General features: G+C 34.1%; 1 protein-coding gene across 2 annotated transcripts in view; it reads right to left on the reverse strand.

Annotated features, from left to right (window-relative positions):
* The window catches only part of LOC149532957 (uncharacterized), a 125,812-nt gene that overhangs the window by 7,568 nt on the left and 97,834 nt on the right, over positions 1–20,410 (reverse strand). The window lies entirely within an intron of this gene.

Below are 20,410 nucleotides of genomic sequence, written 5' to 3' on the forward strand. Positions count from 1 at the left end.
CACATATATATAGGTGATTATTGCCAAATAAAGGTGGAATTCTACAGTCAAGTCATCCGATATATATATTAAGAGATCATTGACGTAAATCAAAAGATTCATATGTAGAAGTCTTCCCATTTAGAAGATCGTTGTCGTTCAACTAAATTGCAGAGGATAGTTCAGATTCAAACAAATCTGGAAGATGTGGTCTAATGATCAATATCATTTGCCGAAGTGCACATTTATTTAGTTGAGGAATGCCAAGGAAAGTAACAATGAATTTAGAATAAATGAATAGTACCATATGGTAAATTATCACGTGAATGCTTTGCTCTTTTATGTGTGATGCAAAGACACCGAGGACATAAGCAACATTTCACCGAACACGGGAGTTCATTTCTTTCACCCAATATCGAGTAGGATGACATGCGACGTGTGGAAAAATTAAGGCACAAATACCTTGCATTGCTTGTCCAAAGCTGATGGCTCGAGACTTAGCGGAATATTTTCCACAGAAGCTGCGGGAATATCAAGCTGTATTTGAAAGGAGATGACATGTTGATATTATATCTTGAACAAGATTTACCTTTGTCTTCAGGAACAAAAGGGACAATCTTCCTTGTCGTGAGGACTTCCAAAATAGGGTTTCATAGAGGCCCTGGGCCAACACCTGTTAAGTTTGTAACAGTGATAATCTACTGGTCTGAGAGTGCAGACCGCACCTAATCTTCTCCTGCTTAATATCATTTGAAGGCATTAAATATATTACAAACACCTCTTGTGATAGGCGGTGACTTCTAAGATTGTTTAATATTAATGTTAACATTGTGTTAGTTACTGATATTGTTAACCATCCTTGCTAAGTCGCTGATTTCTGGGAGAGGGGTTTGAGTCAACTTAGGAAGGATCATGTCCCTTTGAGGGACATGCCCTTTAGTCATGATATTTAGGGAGAGTGTTATTGTAGTTTGAGGGCATACAAGTACAAGAAGTCTGCTCCCTCGAGCAATAATACCCAGTCAACTTATTGCAGAGATAAATAACTTTCAGTTCAAGATAATAGTAAACAACTTCTTCATACTTCAGTTTATTAAGAAGTTCATTTTCAGCAACCAAGGATAGATTACAAGTCTGATTGAAAAGGTACAGAATTTGCAAAAACTTTACATGGTATCAGAGCTCTCGTAGTCAAACCTAGGCTCTGCAAATTTAAGTAATCAGACCTTAAACATATCTAGCACCTTTCTCCTACCTTCAATGGCATACACAACCAAACCCGAGGGCAGGTTTGATGGGAAAGAACACATTGATGCCTGGAAATTCATAATCATGATGATTCTTGAAGAAAATGATGTAAAACAATTTGTTGATAAAGCATCCAAGCAACCTCCAGTTAAACCTCATAAATCTATCTGGAGCAAAGGAAATAGGAGAGTCATTCAAATCATATTTAGATGGAGTAAAAAATGAAATCGTACCCATGCTTACAAAACATCAAACAGCATTTGATATGATGAATGCATTACTAAATGCATATGAGGTCAACAATGCAACTAGAGTTCTTGCACTGAAAAGGCAACTAAATCACATACAAATAAAGAAAGGAGAATCAATGAATTCTTACTTCCTAAGGGTTGCTAGCATTAGAGATGAACTGTCAAGTATAGGAACCATTATTAGTGACACAGAATTAACACTAATGGCTATAGATGGATTACCAAATTCATGGGAAACTTTTGCATAAGGAATAAGTGCCAAAGATAAACTTCCTGACTTCAACAGACTTAAGGGGGATTGTCTTCAAGAAGAATCCAAAAAATTAAAGAAAGGAGGGAAACTAAAAACGGAAGATAATACAAACTCCTATGAGGCAAGAAGAAAAAGGGAAATCAAAATAATGGCAAACCCAAGAAAGATCTATCCAAGATAAAGTGTTTCAGATATGAAGAGTTTGGACACTACACATCTAATTGTCCTAAGAATTCTAAACAGCAAGTGAACAGTACAAATGTTACTAGGGAAGAAGATAACTGTCATCCCGAGAATCGTGTATTGTATTCATCACTATCAAATGAAATCTCAAGTAAAGCATCGGTAATTGATAGTGGATCTTCTAGACATATAACGGGATACAAAGAAGCACTAGACTCTATTTCAGAAAAGCTTAATGGCAAAGTTACCATTGGTGATAATCCAGTACATTTCATCAAAGGAATTGGAAACTGCACCTTGAAAATAAAATCAAGAAAGTCTCTTCTCCTCAAAGGAGTACTCTATGTACCAAGAATAGAAAGAAATCTAATCTCGGTTACAGCACTTGAAGATGATGAGCATAATGTTGCATTCCTAGACGGTAAAGTAATAACTTGGGCAAAGAACTCCTCTATTAAGAAAGTGAAGTTGATTGGTCAAAGAAAAGGATATTTGTATGAATTGAATTCAAAATCTAGTTGACCTATTCAAGCCTTAATTCATGAAGCTGCAGACATAAATGAAATATGGCACAGAAGATTAGGGCATCTAAGTTTCAAAACCTTATCAACTATGGGGAAGATGGTCACTGGGTTACCTTAACTAAATAAAGGCCACTCAAGCATATGCAAAGGGTGCGCTTTGGGTAAGAATACCAAAAGTCCATTTCATGATAGCACTAGAAAAACAAATAATGTTTTGGAATTAATTCATTCAGATTTACGTGGACCTATGTTTGTTCCTTCTCTTGGAGGATTCTGGAACTATATTTTGTTCATAGATGACTTCTCTAGGAAAACATGGATTTACTTCTTAAAATGCAAAGAATCAGATGAAAACCCAAAGAGATTTAAAGAATTCAAAACATTAACTGAGAACTTATCAGGACATAAAATTAAAACTCTTAGAACTAATAATGGAAGGGAATACACCTCAGATTTGTTTAAAAGGTTTTGTCGAGAAACAGGAATTAAGAGGGAGTACACCGTTCCTTATAATCCAGAACAAAACAAGGTAGCAAAAAGAAAGAATAAAACAATTATAGAAGCTGCTAGAGCTAAGATATCTAATCAAAATCTAGAATATTATCTTTGGGCGGAAGCCTCTTGTACTGCTGTCTATATTCAAAACGGAAGCCCGCATCCTTACCTTAGAGATAAAACTCCTGAAGAAGTATTTACTAAGGTTAAACCCAATATAAGTCATCTTAGGATTTTTGGGTGTCCCGTATATATCCATGTTCCAAAAGAAAAAAGAACTAAGTTAAAACCCTCTGGGAAGAAAGGTATTTTAGTAAGGTATAGTCAAACATCTAAAGCATATAGGATTTTCATACCTAGACAGAAAAGTATTGAACTTAGTAGGGATGTAATTTTTGAAGAAGATTTAGCATTCAAAAGAGCTCTAAGTTCTAAAGAACCTTCTCCTTTACCTAGTTGTGAAAGAAATAGTGAGTCTTAGTCTCAGAGGGAGAACATAGAAGAAATTGAAGATGAAATTCAAAATCTAAATCTTGGAGAAACTCAAAATTCAAAGAAAAGACCACTTTGGGCCATTAAAACAATCGAGGAAGCACAAGACTTTGATGCACCTTCTGGAACAATCAAAGAAAGCAAATGACCTAAAAGATTTTCTAATTATACAGCAAACATGAGTGATTTATCCAAAACAAAACCAACCAATTCTTTAGATGCTATTAAACATACAGCTTGAAAAGAAGCTATGACAGAAGAACACCAATCTATTATGAAAAATTATGTTTGGGAAATTGTTCCAAGACCTAAAGGAAAATTTGTTGTTTCTTCCAAGTAGATATTTAAAATAAAGCATGCTACTAACAGTAGCATCGAGAAATATAAAGCTAGATTTGTAGCCAGAGGATTCTCTCAGAAAGAAGGGATTGATAATGAAGAGATTTTTACTCCTGTCACCAAATATACCTCTGTAAGAGTAGTCCTTGCAATTGCAGCATCGAAGGGATGGAAAATACATCAAATGGATGTAAAAACAACATTCCTAAATGGAAAGATTGCAGAAGAAGTATATTTGGAGCAACCTGAAGGATTTGAAACTCATGATCCTAACGTTTTTGTTTGCAAGCTCAAGAAAGCTCTCTATGTGCTTAAACAGGCTCCAAGGGCTTGGTATGAAAGAATTGATAAGTATCTCACCGGCTTAGGATTTTCCAAGAATGAAGCTGATCCAAATTTATATTATAAAAGAGATAAAGATGATATGGTAATTCTGATACTGTATGTTGATGATTTACTAATAACAGGTGATGATCATCTCATAGATCAATGCAAGAAAGATCTAATTAAAGAATTTGAGATGAAAGACTTGGGACTCTTTTATTACTTCCTGGGACTAGAAGTACAGCAGAATTCCGATAGTATCATACTTAATCAAGGAAAGTATACATCAGATATTTTGAAGAGATTTGGAATGTGGAATTGCAAGTCTATGTCTTCTCCAATGGAGACTAATCTAAATAAACTTAAAGAAGCAGTAACAAAATCACCTTCCATAGATTCTACCCTCTACAGACAGATGATTGGGTCCCTTATGTACTTAATAAATACAAGACTAGATATTTGCTATGTTGTTAATGCCTTAAGCCAATTTATGTATGAGCCAAAGGAGATTCACCTAGTTGCAATTAAACACATTATGAGATATTTACAAGGCAGTCTTAATTTTGGACTCAAATATGAGAAAGTTGATTTAGATTTGCATTGATTCACTGACTCAGTTGGGGTGGAAGTGTTAAAGAAAGAAAAAGTACTTCAAGATGTTGTTTCAACTTAGGATCAGCAATGATATCTTAGATATGATAGCAATCTTCAATAGCTTACAGCTCCACAGAAGCCAAATACATTGCAGCAGCAATGGCCTCTCGAGAAGCAGTTTGGCTAAGGAAGTTACTTGTGGGATTATTTGGGCAAGCTATGAATCCTATGATTATTCATTGTGATAATCAAAGTTCCATCAAGCTTTCGGTGAATCCAATTTTTCATGACAGGTCCAAGCATATTGAAATTCCTTACCATTATGTAAGAGATATGGTAGATAGGAATAATGTAAAGTTAGAATACATTTGCACTGCAGATCAAACAATAGACATACTCACCAAACCTCTATCTAGAGTAAAGATAGATCACTTTAGGAGAAGACTCAGTATCGTTGAATTGTAATCCATTTATGTTCTTTAAATTATTGATAAAATAATTTTATTTATCAGGCTATTCACTATTATGGGCTACACCATCTGTATTCATTATATAAGAGGTGACGATCTCTAAGATAATGAATACTTGTGAATGACATTATGAGAGATGACGATCCCTCAGATAATGTATTGAACAATAGAGAACTACTGTTAGATCTAGGTGAGTTCAAAATTATTTGTGAAATAAGCATTTCTATGCCTATTTATCAAAACTTGGATAAAGGAAGAATTCATTCTTCAGTCTTTATCCTGCGTTTTGGTAGATCTTAACTCAAGATCAAGTTGTGATATAGGATTACCAATTCCTATGAGTCACAACCTGGATAAATGAAGAATTTAATCATTCTTTGGATGTTATCCTATGTGTGTTGCATTATGTGCAATATTGACATCACTAGTACAAGTGATGAATCATATCACAAGATAGTTATATGATCTTGTATCATGTATTCCATGATGCCATTTGCTTGAGAAGATTCAAATAAATATAGAGTATCAATCTATGCTCATTCATCATAATTCATGATGCTAGATATGTTATCTCTCAGTATGATTATCAAGAGGGAGTGTTGAGTTTGTAACAGTGATAACCTACTAGTCTAAGAGTGCAAAACGCACCTAATCTTCTCTTGCTTAATATCATTTGAAGGCATTAAACATATAACAAACACCTCTTGTGATAGGCGGCGACTTCTAAGATTGTTTAATATTAATGTTAACTTAACATTGTGTTAGTTGCTGATTATTGTTAACCATCCTTGCTAAGTCGCCAATTTTTAGGAGAGGGGTTTGAGCCGACTTAGGAAGGGTCATGTCCCTTTGAGGGACATACCCTTTAGTCATGATATTTAGGGAGGGTGTTGTTGTAGTTTGAGGACACACAAGTACAAGTCTGCTCCCTCAAGCAATTATACCCAGTCAACTTATTGCAGAGATAAATAACTTTCAGTTCAAGATAATAGCAAACAACTTCTTCATACTTCAGTTTATTTAGAAGTTCATTTCCAGCAACCAAGGATAGACTATAAGTCTGCTTGAAAAGGTACAGAATTTGCAGAAACTTTACAACATGCATAAGTTCACTGTTGTCTTTGTCAATGCACGATAGTTTTCTATTAATTTGAAATTTCCATTCACCTCAATGTCAAAGATCTGAATGCATCAAATTGAGGTGGAAGATATCTGCGAGATAATATGTCAATCATTCACAGGTGCATGATAGACTATCTGGAAAATACATTGACATCCACTCATGTTTTTCACAATCCGAGCATGTCAATTTTCTAAAATATTTGTGAGAACATTGAACTATTGGTGCGGCAATATCAGTGTAGACAACTGAAGGCAGACATATGTGTGAAATATGTTTAGACAGTATATACAATATATGACAGTAATATTGTTGGTAACGATAATTTGCAGATTATTGTTATCATTGTATATGAAGATATGAAGCACGGTCGTTGTATATATGGACCTCAATATATTTTGAAGAGGGTACGACTGTCACAAGGATTGGATGTAAGTACAATGAAACTCTTTTATGTTATGAATTTGTTTTATATAATTATTCATTTGTCGCCTTATATGTAGAGATATAAGTGAAATAATATTTATTTGATATTATGACCTTAAAAATATTTGAAGTGATATTTTTTAATTAAAATAAAATCTTATGTATGGAAAGATTGACTCAAATGGTAGTGTCATAATGGGAGATCTGACTAACATGACTATGTTTTCTATCATCTTTATAATGTTGGTATGTAAGATAATGATCTTCATTTGATCTTGACCAGCATGACTGAGATTAAGAATTCTCTAAAATATTAGAATAATGTGAAAGAATTAACAAATGTGTTCAAAATATAAAAGATATAAATTAGAGGAAGTATTGATATTAGTATCAAGAGGACGAATCAAGAAAGATTGCATCGAAGATGTTTATGTACAGAAAGTGCTTTCCTTGAGTATTATATTTACCTATTCATTGCAGTCAGCCTCTTATTTGTAATTCTATATGTATTAAAAGTGTTAATGTTTGGTAGCTTCTATCGGAAGTGTTTTCCTTGAGTATTATATTTACCTATTCATTGCAGTCAGCCTCTTATTTGTAATTCTATATGTATTAAAAGTGTTAATGTTTGGTAGCTTCTATCGGATATCCTCCCTTGCTAAGAGGGAGTGTTAATGTTTGGTAGCTTTTGTTGGATAACTCTTTGGATATACATGTAGTTATATATGAGATATAATTCTATGTGAGATATAAACTTATTATATGTGAGAAATATATATATATATATATAACAATAATTAAGTTTATATAAATTAATTATTTGATTATTGAATAGACATGTCTATTCAATAACCTATGCTCAATATAAATGAGAGAATGTTGCATATGGATAACATATACCTCAAACAGGCAATGCCATTACATTTGCAGCAGATCCAAGAAACATCAACATGGTATCAGAGTAGGTTGCAAGTGTAATCATAGAAAGCATGGAGAATGCAAGGACAATTCACGTAGTTGAGCAGGATGAGATAAAATTAGTGGGGATTTGTCATGCAGGAAAATTGAATTTTACATTATCTACAAAAATGATACTACTGTAGCACCGATTAATATTGTGACTGTTTGTGAAGATATATTTCTTTCTCTATATGAAATAAGAGTGTTTTATTTTGAGTGCTATCAGATCATAGAAGATGTCGCATCCATTTTTGACATGAGCATATATTGTTTCGTCATATGCAAAATTGTAAAGGGAGCTCGAGACCGCCTAAAATAATTTATTGCAAACTATTGGGTTATTTGAACTTTTCCAATCCAGAGTAACCTCCGGTTATTAGAGACATTCTGTCAAAGATTTGACATACATGTTCCCTTAGTAATGCACAGAGGCATATTGCATTCAAAGCCTTCTGAGACTTACGTGTAATGAAATTTTTGTTGATTCCATTCCCATAGTTTGTCGTAGCATGTCTTTGCAATGTGGTGTTGTAGGCAATGACAAGTTGTGGCAAGCATGGATTAGAGATATCTTCTAGCGCGGAATGAGGAGCTCCTAGATACAAACTCCACATTTTCTTTCTCTCACATCACATCATTAAAATTATTCACATACTCTCTATTATGGAAGTCAAACTTCATCAATGTCGCCACTATAGGAAGACTCTGTGATTGCCACAAATCGAAGGAAGTTTAGAAGAAATAATTTTGATGTGCCATCTCATGTGTCACAGAAGCAGAGAGGATTGACCTCCAATGTGGATCGGAAAACTTGATGCAGACAACTTCAATATTACATGCAAAATATATTCCTAAAAACACGTGTGCTAATGTTTCTTCTTCATAATATTATCTATAGTGTTAAAGATTCAAATGTTGATAGACAAATTTCATTAGTGAAATGAAAAACGCAATGTCTTATCGGAAGAAGTTTTTGAAGTTAAAAGTGGTGGTCATTATCATGGACATGAGTGGGGACAGAAAATTAAGGTACAGGCGATGGAGTGAGTAGGTAAGTTGTTTAATTAAACAAATTATATTGTTATGATTATGCCTTATTATAAATAGGAATATTAATTGTACTATTAGAAATATACTTTCTAATTATAATGAATATTTGAATATTCATGTTTTGAGTATATGTAATATAGGGAATATGGAAATTCCCAATTTAATTTATTTATTAAGTATTATATTTATTATTATTTGAAATGAAATCTATTCAAATAATATTACTGTGAAATTCAATTATTGGTTGGTACATAAGTAGAATATGTTTTATTTATTTATTTGAATAATATATTATCATTATTGAGAATAATTATTCAAGGAATTTTTTTTTACTATAAAAAGATATGTGCCTTGATCTTCTCTTTGCGAATGTTCTTGCAGGACATTGATGACTAATATCAAATTCAGCGGGAGTCTAACACTTCATCAAAAGCAATATTGAATGAAGAACTCTAAAAATTGATGTTCAAAGGGAGATTGAGATTTAGAGTGAGGTTGACATTTTAGACAACCTTGAAACAGAGGGAGAAGACTGGGGATGCTATTTTGTTAACCTTCAACGAACCCGATCTTATTGATTAAGAGAGAGTAAACCATGTTGAGATGGTTTCTCTAAAGTTCAATAAGTTGTCACAGTCAAGAGGACTGTGACTATGTATGGGCCTACCCCCTGAGTACATCATGAGGAAGTGACAACTTCCAAATGATGTCACTTGTATTTGGAGAAGTTGTTGTAAGGTGACAATTTTACAATAAACTTGTATTATGAGATAAAATAAATTGAGTAAATGGTGAATGTCTTGTATCTCAACATTCTAGGAGGCCATTACTCTTAGAGTACTTGGTGAATATCATTGATATTCTAGGAGGTCAATACTCTTGATATCAAATGTGATATCTAAACGTTTTGAGTAAGTGGTAAATATCATTGATATTTTGGGAGGCCAATACTCTTGATATCAAATGTGATATCTAAACGTTTTGAGTAAGTGGTGAATATCATTGATATTCTAGGAGGCCAATACTCTTAATACCAAATGTGATATCTAAACGTTTTGAGTAAGTGGTGAATATCATTAATATTCTGGGAGGCCAATACTCTTGATATCAAATGTGATATAAAACCTATTTTTGAGTACTTGATGAATATCGGATGTTGATATTCTGGGAGATCAAGACCCTTGATATCAATTGTGATATCGTACCCTAGTTTGAAAAATTGATGAATATCATATGTTGATATTCTGGAGATCAATACTCTTGATATAGTATGCTATATTAAATGGTGGAAAACTTTTGAGATATCCTTAATATTACCAATGGTGTAATATTTCTCGTGTTTCTCCCTTGCTAAGAGGGGGTGTTAATGTTTGGTAGCTTTTGTCGGATATCCTCCCTTGCTAAGAGGGAGTGTTAATGTTAGGTAGCTTCTGTTGGATAACTCTTTGGATATACATGTAATTATATATGAGATATAATTCTATGTGAGATATAAACTTATTATATGTGAGATATATATATATATATATAACAATAATTAAATTTATATAAATTAATTATTTGATTATTGAATAGACATGTCTATTCAATAACCTATGCTCAATATAAATGAGAGGATGTTGCATACGGAAAACATATACCTCAAACAAGCAATGCCATTACATTTGCAGCAGATTCAAAAAACATCAACAATAAGTATCATTTGCCTTGATCTCTTCTTTGAGATTGTTCTTACAGAAAAAGGGAGATTGATTGAGATTCAGAGGGAGATTGGCATTCCTTTAGAGACAAGTTTGAATTAGAGGGAGTAGATAGAGGATAACCTTCATTGATCTCGGCCATATTGATTCAGAGGGAGCAGACCATGTTGAGATGGATTCTCTAGTGATCAATATATTATAGCAATCAAGAGAACTATGATTCATGAATATACCTTGTGACTATATGATTTTAATGGGCCTACCCCTGTGTACATCATGAGGAAGTGACAACTTCCAAATCATGTCACTTGTATTTGCAAAAGTTATTGAAAGGTAACGATCTTACAATAACTTAATTTTCTATTATGATGGATACCTTACGATGTCTATGCAGATCATGATGGATTATACTTTGCATGGCAGATGTTTATATGGTACGCATTATGAGAATGCGTGCAAATACCTTATAAACATTTTTTAGTACATGGTGAATGTAATGCAAATTCATGTTATGGAGGCCATTACACAGAGTACTTAGTGAATATCATGCAACTTGATGTTCTGGAGACCATTACTCATAGTACTTGGTGAATATCTTGCATCTCTACATTTTGAAGGCCATTACTCGAAGAATATTTGGTGAATATCATATATTGATATTCTAAAGACCAATACTCAAATGTGATATCAAAATGGTGAATATCATATGTTGATATTCTAGAGACCATTGCCTTATTGAGTACATGGTGAATATCAAGTGTTGATATCCTAAAGACCATTACTCAGAGTTTTGATGAATATCATATGTTCATATTTTGAAGGTCAATACTTTTGATATCATATGTGATCAAAATGGTGGATATCTTCTGATCAAAGATATCTTTAAAATTTGCCATACCTATATTACCAATGGTGTAATGCGTATCATGTTTATCCTCCCTAGCTAAGAGTGAGGGTTGATGTTTGGTAGCTTCTGTCAGATAAACATATATGTAATTATATGAGATATAATTGAGATATAAATTTAAGAGAGAAATATAAATATGTGTGTGTGTGTGTGTGTAGATATTTATGAATGATTAAATATATTATTATATTAATTATCTGATTAACGAATAGACGTCCCGTAAAGGGACATGTCTATTCATGGCTTATACTCAACATAAATGTAAGTGATTGTTGCATTTGGAAAACACATACCAATTACACAGCAGTGCCATTACACTTGCAGCAATCCTTTAATTTAACAAGTAGGTTTCTTAAGTGAAGTTGATGATGGTTTTAATTCTTTTGTTAATGACATGGCATTAAAGAGGCAGTGAAAACACGTGACTTAGTGGTTAAATGACCTTTGGGTCTAAGAGGGGATGTGATTTTTTTTCTATGTGCATAGCTTCACTTCAATAGGAAATTGTGGATGATGTGTTATTTCAATTATAGAAGGCTAGCTGTTACTAATGGCATCTACTTACCCAAACTGTGAAGATAACCAGAGTTGCATCTCTTTGAATACCAAAATTCAGCCCTTTAACGTAATCCACAAAAAAAAAGGTGCAAATTGTTTTGCCCTAAACCAGTGTGCCCTGCAGGGTATCAAATTTGTTCAACAACTACCTCAAAGTGCCATATTGATAACATCATCAAGTTTATGACAATCTAAGCCCATACAAAAATAATGTTGACCCTTTTGAAGAATGTGAAATAACACAAAACACTAGTATTCCTTACACCAATTACACTCAGATGCTTTCTCCTCCCCAATGCCAGACTCAAAGTTCTAATAAATATTAGCTTGCCCAAGATTGCATCTGAAGAATGCTGCCATTTTACAAGAGGATTCCTAAATTTAATGATTTTTAAGACCAGCGGCACTTTAAGAAACAGATAGACTAAACTCTCTTAAATGTGATAGTTAAAAGTATCAAATATTGTTGATCTCTGGACTAGAGAAAAGGATGGGTAATGTTGAATGACCATGCAAAGGTAAACTCATGAGAGACAAGTACATTATGATAAGAGGAATTTATCAATGCTCAACAAAAGACTACAATGGTTCAAAGGGACTGCCAAAAACAATAGAAGAGGTCTGCCTATAGTAGGGCCACCAAATGGCACCCAAAGGAAAACAACTACAACAAGAGAAAACAGGCAACAACAGAAAAAAAAAAAAGAGGTGGAAGGAGCCCAAACAAGACCCCAAAACCCCACTGCAAAACTAGAGCAGCAGGGATGTATCCCAAGATAGAATGGTAAGCTAAAGAACTGGAAGATTGCATGGAAAGCTTCTGCTAGAAAGAGTTCCTATGGGGTCTCACAGATCTGAAATAACTAGAACAGGGATCAAGCTGACGCTTGGTACTACATGCAGTCCCAAGACCTGGGAAGGTGGTGATAAGCTGACAAGACTGCGTACTGGCAGGATGTTGGAGCCGGAGATAATGGTCTCGGTGTTTACCGGCCTTCCCGAAATAAAGTGCTCGACATTTTTTAATAGTGTACCTGAAAAAGGTGGAGAGAGACTCTACACCCCTGAAAAGGAAGCAGAACCTCCCACAAATCTCATAGTAAATAGGATACCTGAAGATGAAATGCTACTCTATCTCAATCTCCCAGATGTCACATAACTGAAAAGATATGTTCTCTATGTCAACTCGATCATCAGTCTCAATGCAAAGCCAATGCAAGCCCACTCTGAAGGACCTGCGAGGGATTCGAAGAGAATGTAACCTGTGGAGTGATAAATAAGAAAAGCGGACAATGAGTCTGTCCTTTAGCTCTAGAAGGTTCTCAGCATAAAACATCATCTTGTGGCGAAGATCCCCACGAGGGTTAACCCAAGTGGTTTAAATCAACTGCCTATATATGTATGTTTGTGATACTATTGTACAACTCCTATATGGGTAGGAGGAGGTGGTTAGGTGTGTCAAGAGCTGGAAGGGAGAGAGACGATCTATCTCAATCCTGACAAACCCAAGGGAAACGAAGCCTCGGCAAACCAACCACAGCTCCTACTTGAAGAAACAAAGGCAACAGTAGACGTAGATGAGCAGTATGTGAGGTACGAGTACTGCTTACAACCCATACTGTAATCAGCAAAACCATGAAGTGATGCATGAACCAAACAAGATTAAAGATGGCCCCAAGCCCTAAGGGGTGAGTCCCATACTCCACAAGGCTTACATTATGTGAAATAAACTGCTTGCACCCAATGATATGTCAGAGAAGGAAAATATGAACCCACTCAACATAGGCCCTACCAGACTCTAGTAATTATGACCCCCAAACCACATAACCATAAAGTATAGTAGGTCTGATCAAAGAATCCATCAAATTCATCTTGGATGTGATGTTCTGGAAGTGATGTTGGAAGCACTATCTCTTAGGAAGGGCCAAAGGACTAATAACCCTTGTTGATGCGCGGCTGGAGGGCGGGTCTTGAGGTGAACTGGGGGTTAGAGAACTTAACCCCCAGGAAGGTGTAAGAGGAAGATAACTCCACCTTGACCCCTCTGAAGAAGATGAAAAGTCTTGAGGCAATTGAAAACCATTACCTAAGTCTTCCCCAAACTAACATCATCAACAAATAGCAAGATAGAAACCAAAGCCTGGTGGAGAAAGCAGCCATCATTAGTATGAGAGTGTTCCCGATGAAACCCCTCCAACTCATCAATATAAATGTCAAATAAAGAAGGGGGAAAAGGACACCATGTCTAACCATATATAAGTTTCAACTAACACATGGCAATGTTTCAAGGACTCAATTCTTCAATTCAAAACATGGCTAATTTTAGAAAAAATCAGTCAAGAGTCTTCAAGAATTTAACAATTGCATCATAAATAAATTAGTTGAGGTTGAAACTTTTTTAAGGATGTTGCATATAAATAAAGTAGGAGTGAACAAGATATGAGAAATAGAAATGGTTAACAATGATTACCTTTTGTAAGAATTTGCCTAAGGCAATGACTGAAAATGTCAAGATTTAGAAGAGATAGCATAAATAACAAAGACAATGATGATCGAGTGAGAATCTCAATATTGATTAAATGATAATGGACGAATAATCGTAGATGTGCCTCAATATATAGGCAATCCATGATAACTAGGAGTGATGCAAACAATAAGTTATCAACTAGACAAGGTGTAACTGTCCACCAAAGATGGATCAACCTCCATTGTGCAATAAAGTATGTGCAACATGTGCGACAATCAGAGGATGATAATTTGCTATGAACACAAAGGTAGAGTTCACAAACAAAGAGGTGTGAGACAACAACTATGTGCAAGCGGATTTCTCCTACACCATTTGCTAAAATAAAATGAAAACTCATAGATGTCTCAATGACAAGTAATAGGAAAATGCATTATCCTAAGTAAAGTGTAATTAGTAATATTTAATTACACCAACACCCCCCCTTAAGTGCAACTTAGGGGAATGCACTTAAGCTTACAAAAGGTAGATGGCAATGCAAGATGGGTTACAACTACTATGCCTTTTCAGGTATCCATGTACAAACTACAAGTGCAAAAGATGTGCAATGCAATCTCTAATAAAGCGGAGAAAGAGAAAACCTCATGGGAAAAGCCCTCCCCCCAAAAGAGAAATGAAAATTGTATAGTTTTACTAAGTGTATATCAGATTTTGTATAAATTTTCTTTCTCAAAAATCTACGACTAAATGCTTTGAACCTTTCAAATTTGATCTTATATATATATAATGTGGTATGTTGCAAGAATTTCGTATGAAGGCACAGAAGATTGAGAAATAAGAAATGCTTCCAATCATCGATCTGTATATTATTCAGACTTTGCTTGATATTAATTGAATTCAATATCAGCAACAATGAGTTCCTTTGAATGAATATATATATATAAGTAGGTACAGGGGTGAATGAGCATGTCTCTAAATAGAGACATGACCATTCATCACTGTAACTATTCATAGATAGTTATCACTTAACAAATGCTAATGATATTAGTAAGTATAGGCACCGATTCAATAATGTGCATTCCCTGCACATAGAACTTGCATGATCGATAATGATAAATCGGCATTATTCAAACAGACCTTTAAACGTATGAATAGACAATGATCGGCATCTTCAGACATGTCGATAATGATATCAAATATATGTGAACTTGTCTCAATGAAATATATATAAATATACATCATAATAGCATTGAGCATATAAATGAACAGTGTGCATATATAGTATGCAAGTCATACTGATATATGTATATATAGATAGATAGATAGATAGATAGATATAGTTCAAATTTGTTATTCACAGTGTTTTTGTCTGATCGAAGCTATATGCTTTAACACTCCCTCTTAGCTAGGGAAGACAAAAGATATATATTTCAATAAGTTCATTTTTATATGTAAAAGTGATATCACCTATCTCATGACATCAAAAGATATAATATGCTTAAGAACATCAAGTCTCATGATATTCTTCTTATATGTACATATAAGTTATGGTATGTTTGTTGGCATCAAGTCTCATGATGTGTACCATAATAGATCATGGTGTATCCATAGATATTACATCTCATAATATCTACCATGATAAAGAAACATAATGATCTTCAGCTAATATCAAGTCTCATGATATCCATCATGATAGTAATCTAATTATTATAAAGTCGCCACCTTATAATGTTAGAGTCAATAATTCATTATTAAAAGATCGTGACCTTTCAATAATGTACATAGAACAGGCCCGTAAGTCATAGAGTCACACATATGACAAAAGAGTTTACACTTTAAACATCTTTATTAATATTAATACAAATTTACAATTTTGAGACTCTATCTCAAAAACTTACATTTCAACCATACCAAGTTTCTTTATGAAGTGATCAACTTTCACTCTAGGAAGACGCTTGGTGAGAATGTCAGCAGTTTGATCGCTTGTATTTATATACTCCAACTAGATTACTTTCCTTTCTACCATGTCTTTTACATAGTGGTAGGGAATCTCTATATGCTTTGATCTATCATGAAATACCGGATTCACAGATAATTTGATGCAACTTTGATTATCACAGTGAATGATGGTAGGCTTCAGAGACTCACCAAACAGTCCCACAAGCAATTTTTGAAGCCACATTGCTTCTCTTACTCCCACTGTGAATGCAATGTATTCTGCTTCAATTGAACTTTGAGCTACTGGAGATTGCTTTCATCAAATCCATGAGATCATAGTTCATCCCAAACTAAAACATTCCGATGTGTTTTCCCGGTCTGTCACACTTCCGACCCAATCAGAATCTAAGTATCTATGCAGTTCCAAATTGGTATTCTCATATCTAAGTCCATACCCAATAGTACCCTGAAGGTACATCAATATATGCTTCACAACAACAACATGTATCTCTCGAGGTTCACACATGAACTAGCTCAAGGCATTCACGACATAGCAGATATCCCGTAGAGTATTCATAAGATAAATCAGAGATCCAATCATTTGTCAATATAGAGTAGGATCTATAAGTCTGGACTCGACTATTGCTTGTTTTAGTTTATGTAGATTGGTTTCCATAGGTGTTGACATAGGTCGACAGTTCCACATTCAAAACCTTTTTAGAATATCAATAGTGTACTTCTCGTGATTTAAGAAGATGCTCCCTAATTTCTGTCGTCGTTCCAATCTAATTAATGAAGACTGCCTAAATATTTCATGTCAAATTCAGAAGCCAATTCCTTCTAAAACTGATTAATGAGGTGGTCTTCTCCTGTAATCAGAAGCTCATCAACATAAAGGATTAATATCAACATGTCACCATTAGTTACTTTAAAATAAAGATTTGGATCAGCATCATTCTTGGAGAATCCAAGACACAGTAGATATTTATCAATACTCTCATAGCAGGCTCGGGGAGCCTGTTTAAGTCCATATAGAGCTTTCTTCAATTTACAAACATAGGAAGTTGCATCATGAATCACAAAACCTTTAGATTGCTCTAAATATACTTCTTCCTCAATGGTTCCATTTAGAAATGCAGTTTTCACATCCATTTGATGAGTTTTCCAAGCTTTTGCAGCTGCAATGGCTATTACTGCTCTAATTGAGGTATATCTAGCAACTACCGCAAAAGTTCTTCATAACTGATTCCTTCCTTTTGAGAGAATCCTCTAGCTAAAAATCGTGCTTTATGTTTTTCAATGCTACCATCTGCAACATGTTTTACTTTGACGAGTCACTTGGATAAAACTACAGAATTCCCTTTTGGCCTAGGAACTATATCCCAAACATCATTGTTTAGAATAGATTGATATTCTTCTGTCTTGGCATATTTCCAAACTTGATGCTTGGTAGCTTCAAAAACATCAGTAGGTTCAGAGTCAAGAATTTCACACATTAAAGCATTATATGTTAATTTGCAAGGTCTTTTGTTTTCTTTGAATGTCCCTTTAGGTGCTGCAAATTGATCTCCTTCTATTATCTTCCTTGCCCAAAGTGGCCTCTTGGGATTATTGTCAAGATTTTCTTCTTGAATCTCTAGAGGAGTCTCATATTCACTTGTAGTCTCATCTGGGTACTCCCTCTGAATCTTAGGAGTGGGAACCTCTTCTATGGTTTTAGGTGTGTCACAAACCTCTATCTCATTTGAACCTTTCGCTCTTTTTAAAGCATGTCTTCTTCAAATATGACATCTCTACTAAGTTCTATTTGTTTTTGGCTAGGTATGTACACAACCCTTTGTAGTTTTATTATAACCAATAAGGATTCCTTTCCTTCCAATACATTCTAATTTTTTTCCTTCTCTCTTTAAGTACATGGATGTAAACTGGGCAACCAAATATTCTCAATGGCTAATGTCTGGTTTTATACCTAAAAAGGCTTCTTCGGGAGTTTTGTTGTCCAAATGTGAGCAAGGGAATCTGTTTTGAATGTATGTGGTTGTATTAGATGCTTCGGCCCAAAATGACATACTCAAATTTTTATCACATATCATGGCCCTAGCAGCTTCTACAATAGTCCTATTTTTCCTCTCAACAACCCCATTTTGTTGAGGGTTGTAAGGAATTGTGAACTCCCTCTTAAACCCTGCATTTGTACAAAATTCTTTAAATATTTTATAAGTATATTCTATTCCATTATATGTTCTAAGAATTTTAATTTTCTTTCCTGAAGAGTTTTCAATGATTGTTTTGAGTTCGTCAAAAAATTTAAGGATCTCTTCTAATTCCTTGCACTTAAGGAAGTATATCCATGTCTTTCTAGAGAAGTCAACAAAGGTTACATATTACAAAAATCCTCCTGAGGATGGTATTGACATGGATCCACGTAAGTAAGAGTGGACTAATTCAAACACATCTTTAGTTTTACTCAAACTATTAAGAAATGAACTTTTGGTCTTTTTCCCAAGGCACAACCTTTACAAGACACATTATGAGATTGACTTAATTTAGGTAGTCCAGTTACTAATTTTCACATAGAGGTTAGGGCACGAAAGTTGATATGGCTTATTGACTTAATTTAGGTAGTCCAGTTACTAATTTCACCATAGAGGTTAGGGCACGAAAGTTGATATGGTCTAATCTTCGATGTCATATTTCATTTGAATCTGAGGTCTCATGAATAAGAGCTTGGTTTGATTTAGTGCAAAGTTCATATAACAATCCTTGCCTCATACCTATAGTTTGAGCCTTCTTTATAGTAGAATTCTTTGCCCATGTTAGTACTTAACCTTCCATGAATGTAACTCTATATCCATCATCTTCAAGGGCTGATATAAATATTAGGTTTCTTTTAATACCTGGTACATATGGTACTCTAGGGAGTTGTATAGAGTTCCCTGATTTCAATTTGATAGCGCAGGTTCCAATCCCTTTTACAAAATATGCAGAATCATCCCCAATTGTTACTTCCTCATTCGTTTCTACTTGCATACTCTCTAGATTGTCTCGATATCTTGTGATGTGCCTTGAAGATCCCTATCAGTTATCCTAATGTTGGATTTGTTTGACACTTGACTAGACAATGTTGAGTAGAAAGAAAACTTCTCAAGATCTTGATCTATGTTCGGCTTATCAGTGTTGGCAAATGAGGCTTGAAGTTTTGATCAATTAGGGAAATTTAATGCATAGTGTTCATATTGATCACATCTAAAACATTGGATTTTACACAGGTCTTTCTTCTATTTGGATGATCCCTTTCCGTGAAAATTTCTTTTTCTTTTAAAGTTCTTCTTCTTGCCCTTCTTATGAGAGTTGGTGTTAACAACATGAATGTCTTCATCTATAGGCTTTTGTTTTCCTTTAGTCATTTTTCTAGACTCCTCTTGAAGACAATTAGATCTTAATCAATCCAATTTTGGAAGTTTAGGTCTCGGACTTATACCCTGTACAAATGGTTCCCATGAATTCAGTAGTCCTCCTAATGCTATTAGGGATAGCTCTTGATTGTCAATTTTGTATCCAACTGATGACAGTTGATCTCTTAATTTTGTGATTCTTATGAAAAATGCTTTTATTGATTCTCCTTTATTCATGCTTATATGATTCATTTGTCTCTTAAGAGGAAGTCTTCTGCCAGTATTATTTACTACAAATCGGCATAGAACTTGCATGATCGATAATGATAAATTGACACTATTCAAACAAACCGATAAACATATGAATAGACAATGATTGGCATCTTCAAACATGTCGATAATGATATCAAATATATCTGAACTTGTCTCGATGAAATATATATGGAATGCATCAAACATATTTTGAATAATATCAAAATAACATCGAACATATAAATGAACAATATGTATATGTACATAACAGTATGCAAGTCATATTGATATGTGTGTGTGTGTGTGTGTGTGTGTGTGTGTGTATATATACATATATATATATATATATATATATATATATACATATATATATATACATATATATATATACATATATATATATATATATATATATATATATATATATAGTTCCAATAAATGAATAATATCAAAATAACATCGAACATATAAATGAACAATTTGTATAT

The sequence above is a fragment of the Cupressus sempervirens genome, chromosome 10, assembly GCF_028749045.1.
Source record: "Cupressus sempervirens isolate cs-2001-9-10 chromosome 10, ASM2874904v1, whole genome shotgun sequence".
Lineage (NCBI taxonomy): Eukaryota > Viridiplantae > Streptophyta > Pinopsida > Cupressales > Cupressaceae > Cupressus > Cupressus sempervirens.